A 23346-nucleotide genomic window follows, 5' to 3' on the forward strand; every position below is an offset into this window, starting at 1 on the left:
AAGAAATGTCAGGATTTGTGATGAACAGTCCCAGCCAGGTGAGGACAAAAATAGCTCAGTCTACTGAGTGCCGGCTACCCGGTTGCCACTGGCCTATTTTCCATGCATTAGTTCATTGACCATTAGCACAACCCTACAAGGGTCTTTATTGCCTCATTCTAAAATATTAAAGCCCAGAGGGGCCCAGACTACCACACCTGTAAGTTAACTGTGCTAGACCAAAACCTAGTAATTGCTGAGTCATGATCTTCCATTTTGTTGACTCTCCACTAGATTATAAGGAGGGAGAGGATGAGTACTAATAGCACTAAAATAATTATTATCTATGGAATGTTTATGAAACACAATAAGCTAAGTATTTTCACATACTACTTTGTTTAATGTTCACATTAATTCTGAGATAGGTACCGACAAACACAGAATCCAGGAATACATTGAATACCTTGAACTTAAAGAATGGTGAACTTGGAAGCCACTCTTTGGTCTTTATAGGTTTAAGGTAATCTATTGAAACCTCAAATCTTTCATAGTTGTTGACAGAGACTGCAAGAATACTGTAGTACCTGGAAAGTATCAGAGTGTGGAGACAGTCGTTCTCCTCAGCACCCATATTATGTGCACATTTACATCCAGGTGACACATAGCATTGCTTCTGATTGCATATTTTATACCTATTTATGCATTTTTGTTTCCACAAATCATTAGCTCCATGAAAACAAAGATACTATTGGGTTTGCTTTTTTGTATGGAGTCTCTACCAGCATATTTTTTGCTTCATATTCATGCTTGGAAAACTGGTACTAAATTTGTCAACCTGTGGCTTCTCACATGACCGGTCATTGTAGAATCATCTTCTTTGGCTTTGTTCTCATCTACTATCCAGGCACATTACATTTTCCAAAGCTGGTCAAGAAGAGCACAGAGGACTCACTAAAATAAATTCCTGACTTTGCCCTCCAGAATGTCTGATTCAGAAAATAAAATTCAGGGGACTTTTATTTCTGACAAAGTCCCAAACAATGCAAAAGTTACTGGTCCACAGTAACTGGACAGCTGGAACGTTTATCAAAAGTTGAATTCCTGTCTGTGAAAAAATAATGTTCTCCTTGGGCATTCATGCCTATATAATCTTTCATCAATATACACTCCCATGAGCCCATCAAAATAGAAGTACCATGAAGTAATAAGGTCCAGCAACTGTCACACATATGACGTCAAGTATGACTCTTGTTATAGGCTTAACAAATATAACAACAAACTTACTCAAATCCACATAACAAAAAGAGTGTTAGCTCTCTAAAGCCATCACTGTGGTAGGCTGCACAGTCATGGTAGTTATCACTCATTTCTATAAATATTTTGAGAACTTTCCCCCTGACATTGCCTTCAGAGCATCTGGCAGTCTTCAAAGTCATTTAAATGGAGGCAAAATTGGTACTTAAGAAAAAAATTGATTTTATTAAAGAATGAAAATATGATGAATGAATGATGTGTAGCTCATGCCAAGATATGCCATAAAAATAAGTCTAGTTTTAAAATTTTAGCCCATTAATAGATTCTAAGGACAATATGAAAAGAGAAATACCAGACATGTTTACATCAGTGACACATGTGTTGGAAAATGTGTTTAGACTTACAGAAGTTATTTATACAGTAATACTGAGAATGTATACATCCTCATGTTTGTTTTAAAATACATTAAAACCATTTACTGCAACACTACTTTTTAAGGTAGCAACAATTTGGGGCTGGAGAGATGGATCAGTGGTTAATATCCTTAGCTGCTCTTCCAGAGGACTGGATTCAATTCCCAGCACCCACATGACAGCTTGCAAATGTCTGTAATTCTAGTTCCCAAAAATCCAACATCCTCTTCTGTCTTCTATGAGAACGAAGCATACATGAGATGCTCAGACATACATGCAGGCAAAGTATCTGCACAGATATAAATAAAAACATAAATATTTATATGTCAACAAGCTAAATAAGTTGATAATGAGGAAATACATACATTATGATCATCAGTTCTGATGGAATATCTAGTAGCCATTCAGGTGTTACTTATGAAGTATGGACAATAATATGGTATTTTCTTGTAAATAAAGAGAAAAACCTAAGTTGTACATAAGCCATGGTAAACAAGTAAAATTTTGTGTATAAAGAACAGAAGAAAATATGGTATAGTAGAAAAAGTTTTGGATAGAGGAGATAAAAGATTTGTTTTTGTTTTGAATTTGACAGGAAAGACCAAACGGAGGACAGTAAAGTCATTCCAAGTAACAGAAATTACACACAAGCATACCATGCTTCAAATTATTGTATACATTCTTGTACACATGTATAAATGTGACTGTTTAGAGTAAAGCATGTCTGCAAAAACAGATAAAGAGGTGAAGGTGACATATTTTGTGAGAGGTGGAATCATGAATATTTGTGATTAATTTTTTCTTTTCTACATTTTCTACATTTATGAGACAACTAAGTGTTATAATCAGAAAAATACGAAACATTTTAAACTAAAAACATGAATACATAAATGTGATATATGATATTCATTTAAGCAAATATGTGTATGTGTGAAGTGTGTGTGTGTGTGTGTGTGTGTGTATGTGTGTGCCTGCCTGCCTGCATGTCACATGTATGGAACTGCCCATGGAGAGCAGAGGAGGATGTTGAATCTATTGGAGTTGGAGTTATAGGCAACTGTGAAGAAGCTGATCAAGATGGTAGGAACCAAACTTGGTCATCTTGAAGAACAGTTAGCACCAATGAGATCAAGGCTCTTCCCTACCTTTTCTTCTAACAGATTTAGTGCTTTTATGTTGAAGTCTTTGAACCACTTAGACTTTAGTTTTGTGCAGGGTGATAAATGTGGATCTATTTTCATTTATCTACATGTAGACATCCAGTTAGACCAGCACCATTTGTTGAAAATGCTGTCTTTTTTCCACTGTATGGTTTTGGCTTCTTTGTCAAAAATCAAGTATCTGTAAGTGTGCGTGTTTATTTCTGGGAATTCTATTTGATTCCATTAATCCACCATTCTGTTTTTATGCCAGTACCATGCAGTTTTTATTACTATTGCTCTATAGTACAGCTTGAAATCAGGGATGGAGATATCTCCAGATGATCTGTTGTTGTACAGGATTGTTTTTGAAACTCTGGGTTTTTTGTTTTTTTTTATATGAAATTGAGAATTATTATTTTAAGTTCTGTAAAGAATTGTGTTGGTATTTTGATGGGAATTGTATTGAATCTGTAGACTGCTTTTGGCAGGATGGCCATTTTCACTATGTTAATCCTACCAATCCATGAGCACAGTAGATCTGTCCATCTTCTGATATCTTCTGTTTATCTCAAACAGGTCTTTCAGTTGCTTGGTTGGAGTCACACCAAGGTACTTCATGTTATTAGTGGCTATTGTGAAGAGTGCAGTTTCCCTAATTTCTTTCTCGGCCCTTTTGTCTTTCATATAAAGGAGGGATATATATATATATATATATATATATATATATATATATATATATATAATAGTTAATTTTCCATCCAGCCACATTGCTGAAGGTGTTTATTAGCTGAAGAGAGTTCTCTGGTTGAATTTTTGGGGTCACATGTATACTACCATATCATCTGCAAATAGTAATACAATGACTTCTTCCCTTCCAATCAATATCCCCTTGATCTCCTCTCATTATCTTATTGCTATACCTAGGACTTACGTACTATGTTGAAGAGATATGGAGAGAGTGGGCAGCCTTGCTTTGTCCCTGATTTCAGTAAGATTGATTTTAATTTGTTTCCATTTAGTTTGTTAATGGCTATAGGTTTGCTGTATATTGTTTATACTATGTTTAGGTATGGGTCTTGTATCCTTGATCTGTCCAAGACTTTAAATATAAATGGGTTTTGGACTTTGTCAAATGCTTTTCCTGCATCTAAGGAGGTGAGCATGTGGTTTTTCTCTTTCAGTTTGTTTATATGGTGGAATACATTGATGGATTTCTGTGTATTGAAGCACCCCTGCATGCCTAGAAAGATGTCTACTTGGTCATAGTGGATGATATTTTTTATGTGTTCTTGGATTTGTTTTGCAAGTATTTTGTTGAGAACATCAACAGCACAGACTCTAAAATAAAAAAAAAATCAATAAATGGGACCTCATAAAACTGAAAAGTTTCTGTAAAGCAAAGGATACTGTCATCAGAACAAAATGACAGCCTAGACATGGGAAAGGATCTTCAACAACCATATATTTGACAGAGGCCTAATATCCAGAATATATAAATAACCAAAGAAGTTAAAAAGCAACAGATCAAGTAATCCAATTAAAAAATGGGTACAGAGCTAAGCAGAGAACTCTCAAAAGAGGAATATCAAATGCCAGAGAAACATTTAAAGAAATGTTCAGCATCCTTAGTTATCAGTGAAATGCAAATCAAAACGACTCTGAGATTTTACCTTACACCCATCAGAATGGCTAATATCAAAAACTCAGGTGACAACACATGCTGTAGAGGTTGTAGAGAAAGGGGAACTCTTCCATTGATGATGGGAATGTAAACTTGTACAACCACTTTGGAAATCAATCTGGTGCTTTCTCAGAAAAATGGGAATAGTGCTACCTCAAGATCCAGCTATACCACTGCTACGCATATATCCAAAAGATGCTGAAGTATACAAGAACATTTGCTCAACCATGTTTATAGCAGCTTTATTTGTAATAGCCAGAATCTGGAAACAACCCAGATGTCCCTCAACTGAGGGATGGATACAGAGATTGTGTTACATTTACACAATGGTATACTACTCAGCAAACAAAAATAAGGAAATCATGAAATATGAAGGAAACTAATGTGAACTAGAAAAGATCATCCTGAGTGAGGTATCCCAGGAGCAGAAATTCACACATGGTATATTTTCACTTATAAGTGGTAATTAGACATATAGCATAGGATAAACATACTAAAATCTATTAACCTAAAGAAGCTAAGCAAGAAGGAGTACCCTGGGTTAGATGCTCAATCCTCATTCAGAAAGGCAAACCGGATAGTCATCAGAAGAGGGAGAAAACAGGGAACAGGGCAAGAGCCAACCACACAGGGCCACTGAAAGACTCTTCCCAGCAGTGTATCAAAGCAGATGCTGAGACTCATAGCCAAACTTTGGGCAGAGTGCAGGGAATCTTATGAAAGAGCGGGGAGATGAAAGACCTGGAGGGTTCAGGAGCTTCACAAGGAGAACAACAAAACCAAAAAATCTGGTTACAGGGTTTTTTTGTGAGACTGATACTCCAACCAAGGACCATCCATGGAGATAATCTAGCCTTTCTCCAATGGGTTCCATAGTGATGGGAACAGGGGCTGTCTCTGACATGAACTCAGTGGCTGGCTCTTTGATAACTGCCCACTTAACAGACCATAGAGGAAAACAATGTAGCCAGTCATGATGAGACCTGATAGGCTAGTGTCAGAAGGAAGGGGATGCGGACCTCCCCTATCAGTGGACTTGGGGAAGTGGATGGGAGGAGATGAAGGAGGAGGGGTGAGATTGGGAGGAGTGGAGGAAAAGGGTTACAACTGGGATACAAAGCCAATAAACTGTAATATAAATAAATAAATAAATAAATAAATAAATAAATAAACCTTTAAAATAAGAGGGGGGGGGAGAACATCAGCACTCACTCAAGCCAGAGAGGCATTTCTTCATCTTCTCTTTGATATTTTTAATTAGAAAAGTACATTAGTCTGGTGTGCTGTCACATGGCTGTAGCTGCAGCTCTGAGAGGATGCTCGGGAGAATCCCAAGCTTTAGTACAGCCAGCACTACACACATAGAGAGACAGCCTACAATGGATGGAGGAACAGAGGGAGGGAATAGAGGAGAAACACTGTCAGGGAGAGGGTGGGAGGCAAAGAGGATGGAGGGAAGGAGAGAGTTCAACTGTCCTTTTATTCTCAGATCCTAGAGGTTAAATGGCAGCTCTAATATCTTATTCTTCCATTTTTCTACTCCTTTATCCAGATATCTTTTTCTAAAGAGACTTAAACTGATTAATAATAATGAGGTAAGCAGACAGATTTTTTAGGAGGGTAGATCTGTAGCAGAGTTCTGAGAAACCACTGTCTGTTCTTCCAATCATTTCCCATAGTTTCAACTAATGCCCTAATATATGAAATAGAAAAAAAAAATTTTTTGAAGAGAAAATACATATTAGACAAAGTAGAAGAAGATGGAGACAGATAAAAGGTATTGTGCAGAATTTACAATTCACATGAAATTTCACAGAACAGCCTGAATTCTTGCATGTTTCATGAAGAAAATGGGTAATGATAGAACAAGTCCCTTTAAGGTGTGTGGTGGGTTGTTGAGGAGCTGGAGGGTGGTTCAAATGTAATGTTTAGTTGCTGTAAAATACTTTCATCTGGTACTTTGAAGTATGCAAATGTAGTTTTTAACCACAAAGTCATAACATAAACAGGACATTAGTACAAAAGCACTTCATAAACATCTCGATAATGTGTTCCTCAGGCCTAAGACTAAAAAGTTCAGTTATCAGCTGACAATAGTTTAAAATTCATCACGGATTAAAATATATTTCAAGCATAAAAACCTTTAGTATTTGCTGAGGTGTCAAATAGCACAAAAATATTATGTAAAATGTAATCCCTTTCACAAATAGTATTGTCAGATATAGCTTTCAATTTTAAATTTAAGATAAGCCAAACTTTTGGCAGAGTGCAGGGAAACTTATGAAAGAAGCGGGAGATAGTAAGACCTGGAGAGGACAGGGAACTCCACAAGGAGAGCAACAGATTCAAAATGTCTGGGCACAGGGGTCTTTTCTGAGACTGACACCCCAGCCTCGGACCACTCATGGAGATGGCCTGGAACCCCTGCACAGAAGTAGCCCATGGCAGTTCAGTGTCCAAGTGGGTTCCATTGTAGTGGGAACAGGGACTGTCTCTGACAGGAACATATTGGCCTACTCTTTGACCACCTCCCCCTGAGGGGGGAGCAGCCTTATCAGGCCACAGAGGAAGACAATGCAGCCACTCCTGATGAGACCTTATAGACTAGGATCAGAGGAAAGGCAAGGAGGTCCTCCCTTATCAGTGGACTAGAGGAGGGTCACAGGTGGGGAAAAGGGGAGAAGGGTAGGATTGGGAGGGGAGGAGGGAGAGAGCTACAGGAGGGATACAAAGTGAATAAACTGTAATTAATAAAATAATTTAAAAAGCTAAGCAATCTAAAAATAAATACAAACTAAGTTTAAAAAGTTAGTAATGAGTAATATAATTATTTCTATGTCTAAGGACACAGTTTAACTTTGGAGGGAAACCAGAGCCTCTAAATATTTTTGAATCACATAACTTCTGCCTTTAAATAACGAAATATAATTTTGGAAGTTATTCTCCTAGTTGCCTTTCAATAATGTCATCTAATCCAATAGGTCTTATTTGCTGAGAAATTTCCCAAGTTGCTTGGTATAGTGCTTCAAACTGCCAACAATTCTCATAGTACTTCATGAGTCTTCTGCCTTTACTGAAGAATAAACTATTCTTTTAATCTGCCCAGAATTTAAATATTTGTTATCATGTCAACCTTGGAAATAAAATATTGTTTACTCATAAAAAGAAAGAAAAAGAACTCACTGTCAAGTTGTTCATTTTAGCTCTTGAATGTCTAATTAGAAATGCTGGGTCAGTCCTGAGGAGACTTGATAAGCCAGGATCAGATGGCAGGATTGGAGGTCTCCCCCTTTCAGTGGACTAGGGGAAGGTGATGGGGGAGGAAGAATGAGGGAGAGTGGAAATGCAAGGAGATGAGGGAGGTGGCTATAATCACGATATAAAATGAATAAATTGTAAAAAATAAAATAAAATTTAAAAAAGAAATGTTGGGTCAATTTTTATTATTATCATTTCTTAAAATGTATTTATTTTAGATCTGATAGACTAAGATCAGAAGGAAGGAGAGGAGGACCTCCCCTATCTGTGGACTTGGGGAGAGGCATGCATGAAGAAGTGGGTGGGAGGATGGGATCGGGAGGGGAGGAGGGAGGGACTTATGGGGGGATACAAAGTGAATAAAGTGTAATTAATAAAAATTTTAAAAAGTTCACATCAAAAGTGGCTGCATTGTCTTCTACTATGGTCTGGTAAGGCTGCTCCCCCCCAGGGGAAGGTGATCAAAGAGCAGGCCAATCAGATTATGTCACAGGCAGTCCCTCTTCACATTACTATATAACCCAATTGGACTCTGAACTGCCCCTACATCTGTGCAGGGGATCTGGGTTATCTCTACGAATAGTCCTTGGTTGGAGTATGAGTCTCTGGGAAGTTCCCTGTGTTCAAATTTTCTTGTTCTGTTGCTCTCCTTGTGGAGACCCTGTCCTCTCCAGCTCTTACTATTTCCCAGTTCTTACATAAAATTCCCTTCACTCTGCCCAACAGTTGCCCATCAGGCTCAGCATCTGCATTGATAGTCTGTAGGGCAGAGGCTTTCAGGGGCCCTCTGTGGTAGGTTCCTAGATCGTTTCCTGTTTTCTTCTTCTTCTGATGTCCCTCCTCTTTGCCTTTCAGGATGGGGATTGGACATTTTAGTTAGGGTCCTCTCTCTTGCTTAGTTTCTTTAGATGCACAGGTTTTAATGGGTTTGTCCTATGTTGTATGTCTATATGAGTGAGTATATACCATGTGTGTTTTTTTGCTTCTGGGACAACTCACTCAGGATGATCCTTTCCAGATCCCACCATTTACCTGCAAATTTCATGATTTCCTTATTTTTCATTGCTGAGTAATATTTCATTGTGTACATGTACCACAATTTCTGCATCCATTCTTCAGTTGAGGGGCATCTGGGTTGTTTCCAGCTTCTGGCTATTACAAATAAAGCTGCTACAAACATGGTTGAGCAAATGTCCTTTTTGTGTACTTGAGCCTCTTTTGGATATATGCCCAGGAGTGGTATGGCTGGATCTTGAGGAAGCGCTATTCCTAGTTGTCTGAGAAAGCGCCAGATTGATTTCCAGAGTGGTTGTACAAGTTTACATTCCCACCAGCAGTGGAGAAGGGTTCCCCTTTCTCCACAACCTCTCCAGCATGTGTTGTCACTTGAGTTTTTGATCTTAGCCATTCTCATGGGTGTAAGGTGAAATCTCAGGGTTGTTTTGATTTGCATTTCTAGGCTAGTGAGGTTGAACATTTCTTTAAGTGCTTCTCTGCCATTCGATATTCCTCTACAGAGAATTCTCTGTTTAGCTCTGTTCCCCATTTTTTAAGTGGATTACTTGGTTTGCTGCTTTTCAGCTTCTTTAGTTCTTTATATATACTGGATATGAGCTAAAAAAAAAATTATTCAACTTGTATTCCTGCTGTGCGCCCCCCCATCTCTTCCCAAATCCACCCTCCCTCCCTCTTCTCCCCCATGCCTCTGCCCTAGCTCACTGAAAGGTGAGATCCTCTTCCCCTTCTATTTGATTCTAGCCTTCTCCTGCTTCCAATGTGCATCATGTTTGTCCTTACTCACCTATTAAAAACAAGGAAATCATGAAATTTGCAGGCAAATGATGGAAACAAGAAACAGCAGTAACCCAAAAACAGAAAAACACATGTGGTATATACTCACTCAAGTGGCTATTAGACATATAATATAGGATAAACATACTAAAATCTACACTCCTAAAGAAGCTAAACAAGAAAGACCCTAAGGAAGATGCTCAATCCTCATTTAGAAGGACAAATGCAGTAGACATGGGTCAACTTTTTGTTAAAAAAATGCCTTATTGGGCATTTATGTGACCTAGGCTCATGCTAAGCAATGGTAATAGGCACAACCACATATAAAACAAATGCAAATACGATATTAAAAGGAAATACCACTAATTTTGCAAAAACTTAAGATTTATATGTCCCAAACTGAATGACATTGTCAAGATTTACATATATTATTTAAGACCAACATGTGTTATTAATGTGTCTCTATTATGTCTAGTACTTAATAATCACCATTGCATGTAAACAGTGGATTCTTACATGCTTGAGAGATGGAGAGAATGACAGAAAACATGCCCATTAATTTCATTATTATGTTCACTACTATGAGATGTTAAATTTACAATTCATGTCTTGAATTTAGTAAACATTAACCCTCCTGTTTTTTTTTTTGTTGTTGTTGTTGATGTTGTTTTTGTTTTTTTTCAGAATTCCAGAATTTTTATTCTGTTGCTCTCCTTGTGGAGCTCCTGTCCTCTCCATGTCTTTCTTTTTTTTTTTTTTTTTTTCAATGCAGTTTATTCAGGAACCTTGAACAATCATCTGACCCTGGGGAAAGCCATCCCATAGCTTAAATAGCCCCTGGGTAGCCAACCCCAGCGTGCCACATGGGCAATGCAGATAGGTCCACATACATGGAAGCAAGCCAGATCCTCAGCCTTAGCCAAATATGGAGTTGTTTGTGACAGAGAGCACTCACCATCGGGAAGGTGGAAGGCAGAAACCAGCTCCATCTTTAAGGCGCGGCATTACGCAGCTCTCTACAGTTCCCCCTTTTGGTTTTAGAAGCATCAGGCAAGAGTAGAGGTCTGATCTCTGATATTAGAAATAAATTGGGACTTTGTACTGATGTTCATTTAGGTGTCATCCACCTAAAAAGCATCAGACCCGACCAATACCTTTTTCTCAGAGGCGGGACCTGGGGCATCAACCCGCATGCAATCAGACATGCTCTTCTCTGGGTCGAAAGCGGCTGACCCTGAGTGCAGTGCTTAGCCTCGCATCCTGAGCATAACATTTTAGCTTTTTATGGTAGCCAGTTGTTGTTGTTTTTTAACCTATGCTTTTTCTATCAGTTCTTAAGCCCCTTGGGTCTACCAAAAAGTCAATATCATTAGAATTTTTAACTAAGTCTGACGGAGAGTCAGTCACACAGCAACTCTAAAGAAAGATTAGAGCCAAGAGCATGCTACAAACCCTCCTAGGTCAAATAAATGCAAGTTGAGTGTAACGGGAATTCAATAAGTGGCCACAGTCTACAGTGTAGCTTATTGACTGAAAACAATAGAAGAGTTCTTCTGGGCTCCTGCCAACTTCACTTGAACAAAGCACAGGACAGGTAGATATAAATATTCAGGATGTTGCTCAATGCTAGGTCAAATAGGTATGCAGAACTTCCTCTCTGCTCTTCCTCCTCAATACCCAGACTCCACTGGGGTCTGATTACAGCATGTGCTTCTCTGCTCCAGACAGCCTCATGGGTTTTCACTAAAGAGAAATACAATCCTTTCAAGTGCTCAAACCTGATAGAGTTCTGGTGACACTAAAACTACAATTTTATTTTGAACCCTAGAGACAGGAGGTCACATTATAAACCAGGGACCAAGGTTTAAATCTGCCTTTGACACCAACAGTATGACTGAGGTTAACCTTCTGAATCAGGCTAAGCCTCAGACTCCTTGTCCACAAAACATAGAAGATACTGAGCACAGAGACTCAGGTCTTCAGGATACCTTACATATAGAATGCCTCTCATTCTGCAGTTATTGAAATGTGCATGACAACTGTCATTATTATATTTCCAGGACCACCTGTCTTCAGCAATCAGAGGCTATCACTCCTGGAAACACTTCAATTTCTGGTAATTTCTTTTTTGTTTGTTTGTTTGTTTCTTAAGACAGGATTTCTCTGCCTTGGCCACCCTAGACTCACTCTGTAATCTAGGATAGTCTCAAACTCACAGATATCTACCTGCCTCTGCCTCCTCAAGTGGTGGGATTACTGGTAAGTGCTACCAGACCTGGTTTGAGTTTAATTTCTTTGAATGGCATTGACAAAGGTACTCTTCTGTATTTAAAAGATGTGATGATCACTATGGTGATATTTGTTACTGTTCTGTATACTGCTGCTCTGGTCTATGCCCTATTGAAAGTTCCTGTAAACTTTCAAACACAGACCTGCCTCTTTTGATCCATAATGTACCAGGATAATTATCTTCAAAAAATCTGTACTTCTCAGTCTTCCTCTTTTCTGATGTGGAAAAACAGACACTTTCAGTGAGATCCTGTATAGTGTGTTGACCTTTTAGGAAACTTGGAAATTTTTATATGATGTTATCATCTATCCTCTCCATCTGAGAGGACATGGATGGAAATTTTCTTGGGCCAGAACACTGGGGACAGTTTCAGGTAAGACAGAACAGATACATACTTCCTCTGAGAAGGGCAAAACATGGGGTCCTTGGTTAGAAAACTGGTTAAGAAGAGGGCAGGAAACAGTGTCTACTCCCAACCCTTCTTCTTGGAATAAACCATCCTTTACAGATTCAATGCAACTCCTATAAAATTACCAACACTATTCTTTACAGAACTTGAAAGAAAAATTCTCATCTTCATATGGAATAACAAGAAACTCAGAATCTCTAAAACAATCCTCTACAATAAAAGATCTTCTGGAGGTATCACCACCCCTGATCTTAAGCTGTACTATAGAGCAACAGTTAACAAAAACTGCATGGTATTGGCATAGAAACAGACTGCTGGATCAATAGAATCAAATAGAAGCCACTGAAAGAAACCCACCTGGTTTTTGGCAAAGATGCCAAAACCATTCAATGGAAAAGAGACAGCATCTTCAACAAATGGTGCTGGACTAAGTGGATGTCTACACGTAGAAAAATGCAAATAGACCCATACTTATCACCCTGCACAAAACTAAAATCCAAGTGCATCAAAGACCTCAATATTAAAACGGACACACTAAACCTGTTAGATAAAACAGTGGGGAAGAGCCTTGAACTCATTGGCACAGGAGGCAACTTCTAGAACAGGACACCAACTGCACAGGCTCTGCGAGCAACAATCAATAAATGGACCTCATGGAACTGAAAAGCTTCTGTAAAGCAAAGTACACTGTCATCAGAACAAAACTATGCCTATAGATTGGGAAAGGATCTTCAGCAATTCTATATCTGAGAGAGGGCTAATATACAGAATGTATAAAGAATTTAAAAAGATAAACAGGAACAAATCAAGTAGCCCAATTAAAAAATGGGTACAGAGCTAAGCAGAGAATTCTCAATAGAGAAAAATCAAATGGCAGAGAAACACTTAAAGAAATGCTCAACATCCCTAGTCATCAGGGAAATGCAAATCAAAACGACACTGAGACCTTACACCCATCAGAATGGCTAAGATAAAAAATTCAAGTGACAATACATGCTGGACAGGATGTGGAGAAAGGGGAATCCTACTCCATTGCTGGTGGGAATGAAAATTTGTACAACCACTTTTGAAATCAATCTGGTGCATTCTCAGACAAATAGGAACAGTACTACCTCAAGATCCAGCTATACCACTCCTAGGCATATATCCAAAAGATGCTCAAGTATACAACAAAGACATTTGTTCAACCATGTTCATAGCAGTTTTATTTGTAAAAGCCAGAAGTTGGAAGCAACCCAGATGTCCCTCAGTTGAGGAATGGATACAGAAATTGTGGTACATTCACACAATTACTCTGCAGTTAAAAACAAAGAAATCATGAAATTTGCAGGCAAATAGTGGAATCTAGAAAAGATCATCCTGAGTGAGGTATCCCAGAAGCAGAAAGACACACATGGTATATGCTCACTTATAAGTAGATATTAGACTTATAATATAGGATAAATATACTAAAATATGTACACCTAAGGAAGCTAAGTAGAAAGGAGGACCCTGGATAAGATGCTCAGTCTTTATTCAGAAAAGCAAATGAGATGGATATAAGAAAAGGAAGAAATCAAGGAACAGGACAGGGGCCTATCACAAATGGCCTGTGAAAGACTTCACCCAGCAGGGTATCAAAACATGTGTTGAGAGACATACCCAAACTTTGGGCAGAGTGCAGGGAATCATATGTAAGAAGGGGGAGACAGAAAGACCTGGAAGGAACAGGAGCTCCACAAGGGGAGCAACAGAAGCAAAACATCTGCTCAGAGGGGTCTTTTCTGAGACTGACACCCCAAACAAGGACTATGCACGGAGATAACTTAGAACCTCTACTCAGAAGTAGCCCAACGCAGCTCAGGATCCAAGAGGCTTCCCTAATAATAGGAACAGGGACCATCTCTGACATGAACTCATAGGCTTGCTCTTGGATCACCTCCACCTGACTGGGGAGCAGCCTTACCAGTCCACAGAGGAAGACAAAGAAACCAGTCTTGATGAGACTGATAGACTATGATCAGATGGAAGGGAAGGAAGACCTCCCCTAATATTGGACCAGGGAAGGGCATAGGAGAAGAAGGGGGAAGGAGGATAAGATTGGCAGGGGACAGGAGAGGGGGCTATAGCTGGGATACAAAGTGAATAAACTGTAATTAATAAAATAAAATAAAAAAGATATACTAAAAAAAATTCACATTTTCAACAGCATTGTAGAGCTATTCATATTCCTATATCTTTACCTTGATCTACCTTTATGTATATATGTATGTATGTATATATGTATGCATGTATGTATGTATGCATGTATGTATGTATGCATGCATGTATGGTGTGAATCGGGACAAAAGTAATACTAATCATTTCCAGTTACAGTCACTTATATATGGTTTAAAATTACGTAGACCAAGAACAATTATGCATACTATCAAAATATGTCAAAATAATTTTATTTAAAGACAACCCCAAAACAACTCATGAGTGCTCAATATTCACAGTTTGCCATTTATGCAGGTTTACCATCTGTTCAAAACTTTAAAAGCCATTAAACAATTCTCCAACCAAGACCATCCATCCTCCAAGGAATTCCTTGGCAGTTCTGTACCTGGCACATTTCAGTGTACAGCTGCTTACCTGAGAAGAGATTAACAAAGCCACAAGCATACATTAAAAATGGAAAACAGCTCTGGGAGCCAGAACCAACACTTCTCTGAAACACTGATCAAAAATGTTTACATTCACCAAGCAGACACAACATCATTGCATTCCTGACTATAAGAAGCATTGGCACCTCCTTTCCTCTCCTATCCCCTGCTATATGCAAAAGGAAATAGTTGTCCAAATCAGTTTCAACCCTTCTTTCTGCACTTACCTCCTTCAGCACACCTTTATTTATTGCTCAACTCCCTATCTTCACCTGCCTCCTCACTCTTTTCCATCTCTTTGAACAGATACTGGCCTTCATCTTCTTTCAATTCTTTTACATTTTATTTTTCCCAATTTTCTTTCCCTACAAGCTATACAACTATCAAGCTAGCTATCTAAAAGGCCATGATTCCCACCCAAGTATAAACCTCCAATTCAGACTGTTCTTCCAAGCTCTCAACACTTGTTTCCACTCAGCTCTACCTGGACTAATGACCAAACCATCATCCTCCCCTGCTCCAAACAGGCTTCATTATATACCGATAATGGTGATTGGCTAGAAACTGTGGAAACTCAACCTTATTCACTTGTTTCCTTCACTTCTGAGTGGGCTAAGACTCAATTATGTGGAAGTCTGATGGAATTTAGCCTAAGGATGGTGTGACAATTCCAGGTTCCTTTTACTTCACACATGGAATGTTCCCAAGGTCCAAACAAGCTGGGTCTAGACCCAGATGGCAGATGTGCATGGTATAGAAGTAGATCACACAGAAAAAGTGGGGGTGTGCCAGCTGTCTTCTAGGTTAAGCTGTGCTTAAGAGCAAAAACTACTGCATGCTACATTAGGACCAAATGTAGCAACAAGACAGTGAGGAAATATGGGCATTATTTTAGATAGCCATATTTTTTGTTTTGAAAATAAGTTTTTATTTTTGATATTACAGATGATCTTACAAGAATTCAGGTGTCTTTCACTGGGCACCTTATTTAGTGGTCCTGACCCTCTATATTTTATCATTACATTGGAACATCACTAACATCAGAATATAATTTCCAACTCTAAACCTAAATCAACACACTAATAAAAATTTCAGCGGCTTTTCAATGCTAGTGAAACTAAGTTCATATTCCTTAACTTGCTCCTTTATACCACCCAATTTTGTGCAATTTTGATTGCACACTACTTTTTAAATCTAGAATATTGTCCAAAATTGATTCAGCCTAAGTACTTGCCACAAGGACCATTTCCATTTATTGTGTTGCCAAAGTTTTGCTGCAATTATTCTAGATTATAACTCATCTTTACACATATACAAAAATACAAAAAGCAATTTTATGTTCTTATTTTAAAGATGCGTAATCTTAGGCTCATATTAGTAAATCAATTATAATGACTAGCTGGATTGACATAGCATGTAACCATAAAATTCACTATTTCTCTGCATTTTCTATGCCAACCTCACATCACATGCTAATTACCAAACACACTATCCTTCATGATATAGCCTATCCTTTTACCTCACCTATGACACCTATGCCCCTCATCCAAACTTTTACCTCATCTATGACACCTATGCCCCTCATCTTCTTTGACTGGTTAAAATACCACTTCCTACTGATGCACCAACCAAGGACCATGCATGGAGAGAACCTAAATCCCCTGCTCAGATGTAGCTGACAGACTGCTCAGTCTTCATGTTGGTTCATGTAAGGGGAGCAGGGGCTGTCTCTGTCATGAACTCAGTTGCCTGCTCTTTGATCACTTCCCCCTGGTGATGCAGCCTTGCCAGGTCACAGAGGAAGAAGATGCAGACAGTCCTGATGAGACTTAATAAGCTAAGGTCAGATGGCAAGGGAGGAGAACTCCCCCTTACAGTGGACTATGGGAAGTAGGAGAAAGGTTAGGACTGGGAGGAGATGAAGGAGGGAGATAAAATTGGGATATAAAAGGAATGAATTGTAATAATAAAAATAAATTAAAAATACTATCTTCTTCATAAAAGCCTCTCTGATTTGTTCATCCTTTCTTTTTCTATTTCTCTTTCCTTAAACCTAAGGTCTTTTTCCTCTGATTGCTCACAATGTTTTGGTTTTCCTTTAACTTATTCATCATATTTAATCTTCTGTCTTGTGTGACTATATTCCAGCCTGCCCTCTGAGTTGGCTTCTCATTCAAGAACTCAAACTCATGTGTTGCTCATGTGCAGGCTTGCTTTGAGTAGCATCAACATTCAGATATTCTGAGGAATCATCCAACTTGCATTTAATGAATAAATCTGAGTTTAAACATACCAGGTTTATTTCAGAATAGGAACATCTGTTTTTAGTTCCATCTCTATAAACTGCTGGGTGTGTTCTCTGCAAACTTCTTTTGCCAGAATTAGCAAAGAGAAGTGAGAATGTGAAAATTTTGTCACATTTCAGTGACAGCATTTCATGTATTTAAGGGCCATGAGGCATTAACAGAGAAAAGTTTAGCAACCTAAACAGCCTTCCTCAATCAGTGTTTCTCTTCTCTTTTCCATTCAAATGTTTTCCTCTCAGTTCTGACCTTCCTCCATGAAGTTCACAACCCTTACAGTACAGTTCACAATTTTCTGCTTTTTTAGTCATATGATTATAAACTATCAGTAAAAAGCAAAGCATTGGGTATATAATTATGTTCCTAATGAAAGTTACTTGGATTAAATTGTCTACATTCTAAAATGTTTGTGCTGACTTTTAATTACAACCTAGTTAATATGTACCCTGTGACACCAGCATCCAAATTTCATTCATTTTCTTTCATGAATGCAAAGTTCAATGTATAAAAAGGAATACATATTAAGTATTTAATAACAGCTTGATAAACTATGACAACCAAATGACTCCAGAAGAAATACTTTTGTTCCTAGATCTTCTTTCATTATTTTTCAGATTGAAACTTGTGGCACACACACACAAACGCACACATGCACATTGAAATCCAAAATTTTAATTCAAAATAGTGTAATACTTGTTATCAAAATATTCACTTTAGGCTGGAGATATGGTTCAGTGGTTAAGAGCACTTTATATGTTCTTTCAAAGGACTTGGGTTCAATTCCAAGCACTCACATTACAGCTCACAACTGTCTATAATGCTGATTCCAAGGAATCTGACCCCTTCACAGTAATGCACATAAAATAAAATAAATTAATTTTGGGTCCCTAGTAAGGGGAACAGAGACTGTCTCTGACTTGAACTCAGTGGCAGGCTCTTTGATCTCTCCCATCCCCCAAAGGAGGAGCAGCCTTGCTAAGCCACAGAGGAGGACAATGCAGCCAGTCTTGATGAGACTTGATAAGCTAGGGTCAGATGTAAGGGGAGGAAGACCTCCCCTATCAGTGGACTTGGAGAGGGGCATGGGGGGAGATGAGGGAGGGAGGGTGAGATTAGGAGGAATGAGGGAGGGGCTACAGCTGGAATACAAAGTGAATAAACTGTAATTAATATAAAAATAACGTCTCGACCCTGGGGGCAATGGTCTCCTGAACCTATTCAGACCTCGGACACCACCACTGCTAGTTCTAGAACTGATGCAGGATGTTCCAACGAGGGGGTTAAGGCTTCTCATAATATTTCCTATAAGCCCACACCTATTTGTTTATATCCCCCATTTTTATTCATTTTTAGCCAGATAGAGCCAAGTAATTGTGGTAATGATACTTGCTTTTTTGCCCAATGCTGGAATGCTAGTGAATTTAGGTATGCCCTGGTTACTCGCATACCTTGCTGGGTGCCTGTGCCCGTTGATGCCCCTCACACTATGACTCTTTTCAGACAGAAAAGGGATCTTGGAACTACAGCCACCATTGTTACTGCCATCTCATTGGCGGCTGTTGGAGCTACCACTGCGGCATTAGCCATGAGTCATACTGTGCAGACTGCTCAGACCCTGAACAATCTTTTAGCCAATGTAGCTCATGCCTTAGATGTACAAAAATGAATTAATGCTCAACTAAAAGGAGGCTTGATGGTGTTCAATCAGAAGATTGACCTCGTACAGGAGCAAATTGATACCCTATGGCAAATCGCTCAACTTGGCTGTCAATGAAAGCATGCTGGACTTTGAGTCACTAGTATATAACATGAGAATTTTTCCTGTGCTACAAATCTGTCTAAACAATTGTCTAGCTATATTTTAGGTAATTGGACTGGAGAATTCGATACTATGATGGAGCAGCTGAGAGTGGCCATTGTCACGGTAAATTCTACCAGAGTAGACGCAGGACTAGCCACAGGATTATCATCATGGATTGCTGCAGCCATGAATCATCTGAAGGAATGGGTGGGCATGGGAGTGTTAGCAGGCCTTCTGGTGTTGGTCTCCTTGGTTTGCCTGTGGTACATATGCAAGATTAGAGTCTCATAACAGCGTAATACAGCCATGACCACTCAGGCCTTTACAGCCATTAAAGCAGGACAGTCTCCCCAAGCATGGTTGGCTACCATAAAAAGCTAAAATGTTACCCTCAGGATGCGAGGCTAAGCACTGCACTCAGGGTCAGCCGCTTTCGATCCAGAGAAGAGCATGTCTGATTACATGTGGGTTGATGCCACAGGTCCCCCTTTTTTCTGAGAAAAAGGTATCGGACGGGTCTGATGCTCTTTGGGTGGATGACACCCAAATGAACATCGGTACAAAGTCCCAATTTATTTCTAATATCAGAGATCAGAACTCTACTCTTGCCTGATGCTTCTAAAACCAAAAGGGGGAACTGTAGAGAGCTGAGAAATGCCATGCCTTAAAGATGGAGCTGGTTTCTGCCTTCCACCTTCCCGATGGTGACTGCTCTCTGTCAAGAACAACTCCACATTTGGCTAAGGCCGAGGATCTGGCTTGCTTCCATGTATGTGGACCTATCTGCATTGCCCACGAGGCACGCGGGGGTTGGCTACCCAGAGGCTATTTAAGCTGTGGGCTGGCTTTCCCCAGGGTCAGATGATTGTTCAAGGTTCCTGAATAAACTGCATTGAATATATATATATATATATATATATATATATATATATATTCACTTTAAAAATCCATTTACTAGATTTGAAAGTAAGTACTACAACTTTTTATTTTGGTACTCAAACAGAGGGTATCAATGCTGCCTAAAGCTAATCTACTACAAACAAATAAAGAAAACACAGAATTCTACAGGCTCATGGAGTCTGCTACTTATCTATTCACTTCAGAGCTTAATTCTTCTCTAAACTGAAAGGATCCCGACCAACTATTTCAGCAGACATCCCCCTCTCCCATGAGCTGGAAAAGCTCCTACTGGTTGAGACAAGTGCATGCCGCCTCTGCATGGGTTTCAATCCTACACTTGCTCAACGTTAGAAAATGGCTGCCTCAGAAATTCATACCCTCTTGCCCAAGCTGCTGAACCAAGATGCTTCAGGGAAACAAAAAGCATATTCAAAACCCAAGTGAGCCACCCAATGGGAGGATTTTAAGGGAAACATTTGGAAACTTCTTCAATACAAATAAATAAAGCTTTGAAGTTGTAGCCAATATTCTCTCTGAACAATGACGGCTAAGCTTCTAAACTGGGAAATTGCCTATGTTGAAAACATGCTTTTCTCAATGACTTTCTTTTTATTGAACATCTCTTTGCCTATATCATTCTCCTGATATCTAAGAGAACACGCTGAACTCCTACAATCCGTGTATAGTCATTTCCTACATAGCAAAAGTATGAACATGCTCTTGGAGGGGACCAATAAGAGAATGAGGGTAGAATGTCAGGTGACCTACCTTAGTGAGCTCATTCTTCTTAGGAGCACTGAGACCTAATGTGCTCAATGCCTTTGAAAATTATAGCCTCCTAATGCTTCCCAAACGGTTTGACCCTGTGTTTAAGTTAATTACCAGACATGATTAAAAAACATACTGGTTTGCTTGAACGGAATACTTAACTTCTGATATGTGCAGAGAAACATTGTAGCACTCAGTCCTAAATGAGATGGTTCAAACACCTCCCCTCAGGGTGCAGGGCACTATGTGGAAGAAGAGCTTTAAAAATAAAAAAGCAGAGCAGTAACTCTATTTGTTCTGAGTACTATGGAAAAGAAGATTAACAAGATTCTCCATGCAAGTCAATGTTTCAGAAACACCAAGTCAGTAGTGGTCTGAATCTGAAGGAAACAGCAGACTTTCCTAATGCAATTCAGTGTGCTTTAGGCTAAAATAATTAGTCCTGAGCTCAATCTGCCTAGCAGAAAAGAAACTCTGAGCCACTGTAACTTTGAAGAATAATACTTAGAATTCCAATAAAAATATTTAAGCAAAGAACCAAAAATGTATAAATGACATTGAAAACAAAACAAAACCCAGCAAACATGACAATGAAGTAATATTAAATAGAACAGATTTCTAAGATAAGTTTGTAGAAAATACTCATACCAACACACACACACACACACACACACACACACACACACGCACCTCCCCCTCACATATATATTACTGTGCAGGGTAGGGAGAAGATCTGGAAGAATATGTATCACATCTACATCATTGCTTATATCTAAAGATACTGACTAGAGCAGGGTATCAGGAATAATCAAGTGAAATATTCACAAGTTATCCAAGTTATTAACATTTTTAAGTCAGCTCTCAAGACCAGTCAAATTGGAGGAGGGGCTTGGACTTATGGCTATACACATAGTTCTCTGTATTACAGAGAACACTACACTCATAGCAATGGCCAGAAGGTTAGTGTTCTCCTTCCCAAAGTTTTTTGTCTTGAAAGCAAAGGAGAGAGTCGAGGAGCTGGAGGCATGGGAAGGCATGAAGAATGATACCAAATGAATCCTGGTAACCCCAAGAATACAACCACCCTTCACTTTCTCCCTACAAACACTTCTGTTATTAATTATTACACTTTTTCTTGAGGTACTATTTCAGGTACACATCTCCTCTGCCTCAATACTGGATGCCTCAGTAACAGACATGGTACCATACTGGGTATATCTCAAGATCCTGCCTTACTCCTGGCAGAGTGTGTTCACCTGGAGAATACTAAGCTCTGCTAAAACAAAAGGAAGGTACCTCTGAGGTACATTCATGGAGATAATCAATTTGGAATAATGAATTGTACATCTACCCCCTACTTAGCAGTTGCTAAACTCATCTTTTCACATCCCAAGAATCTCTGTCACTCATCTCTCTGGGGTCTGCCTTCTGATCAGTCTTGCTACTCTATACCTCCTAAATAGGTCAATATCAGGACAAGAAAAATAATAAGAAAGAAATTCTTTAAGAACAGTTCACATTGAAAAAACAAAACGAAACAAGACTAAGAAAGTGTGAAATAAAGAGTTCTTGACTCCCTGGCAACCGAACTGTCTTTTCTGGCTGGAATATGTACAAAAATCATCTAGGGGTGACTAAATACAGCTATGCAACTGAAGCATTCCACAATAACTGCAGGTAGGAAATGCTTTTCCTTTTTCATTTTGATAACTGACCAACAACCCTATGAAATCTCTCCCTGACTGTTCACCCTTGAGGATAAGACTTCTTAGGGGCACACAAAGCTCTTTTCAAAATTTTCTCTTCAAAGCACATGTCATGGAAGAAATGACATGTCTAAATATATTCTTTCAGTGCAGTGGAAGAGGTGTGGATTTTAGTTATTTGTTATTGTTGTTGTTTATTTCTTTCCTTTATTTAAATAAACACGCAGGTGTGCTTCCAATCCTCTGGGCTCTGCTTTACGGCACTTCTGCTTACTGGCTTTTGTTCATCCCCTTACAAATTTAATTTATCCATAGTGACATGCTGAATAAATCTGTGGCAAGGCTTGTGTAGCGTGGGCTACTCAGGACTATGAACAATCAGACGGGCGAGCAGAGAGATTGTAGGTTGATACAGGGAGAAACCCATGAATCTGAGTTCCCAACCTGTATAGGAGAGGACAGACTTGGCCATTGTTGCTAGAAGGCAACATCACACGAAAAAAGTGGGTGCTGAGGATTGTCAGGAGCAATCCAAGCTTATCTCCTGGGAACACACTAACCTGTTAGTACTGTTCAAAGATGATGGGGGCCCATCCTTGCTCTCTTTATCAGAAGTTAAGACTAGTAAACAGTAGAACAATGAAATAACTAGACTTGGTTTGTTTATTTTTTCTTAACCATTTTCTTCATATTTTGCATTCAAACTGTTATCAAGAGCAGAAATAACTCACACAATTACCATCTTCCCCCTCCACCAGAATATGTGTCCACAGAGGTTGTTTCTGATGTGTTCTCCTTTGCAATATCAGTCTTAGCACAAGCCTTGTTTATACTAAGTAGACAATTTATAGTTACATACCTATCATCAGATACCATTCTAAATACTTCATCTAATGAGGGAGACAAATAAGCTTCCTTTTCTCACTGTAGCTACAGCCTGGTGTGAAGGAACAAACAGAAAATAAGTCTGCAATTAGAACAACTTCAAATAAAAATAATTGCCCTTGAAAATAAAGCCCAGCAGTCA

At 39.0% G+C, this 23346-nt stretch overlaps 1 protein-coding gene and 1 long non-coding RNA gene across 8 annotated transcripts in view; both read right to left on the reverse strand.

The window, feature by feature from the left end:
• Positions 1-23346, reverse strand: part of Cpq (carboxypeptidase Q) — a 568473-nt gene that overhangs the window by 347467 nt on the left and 197660 nt on the right. The window lies entirely within an intron of this gene.
• On the reverse strand, positions 1432-11618 carry LOC132656974 (uncharacterized). 2 transcript variants are annotated; one of them, XR_009594816.1, is made up of 3 exons: positions 9447-11618; positions 8760-9341; positions 1432-1935 (listed from the first exon to the last, which is right to left on the reverse strand). It is a non-coding gene; the product is annotated as an uncharacterized LOC132656974 (long non-coding RNA). The 2 variants fall into 2 exon arrangements; XR_009594813.1 differs by lacking the exon at positions 8760-9341.

The sequence above is a fragment of the Meriones unguiculatus genome, chromosome 1 (assembly GCF_030254825.1).
Source record: "Meriones unguiculatus strain TT.TT164.6M chromosome 1, Bangor_MerUng_6.1, whole genome shotgun sequence".
Lineage (NCBI taxonomy): Eukaryota > Metazoa > Chordata > Mammalia > Rodentia > Muridae > Meriones > Meriones unguiculatus.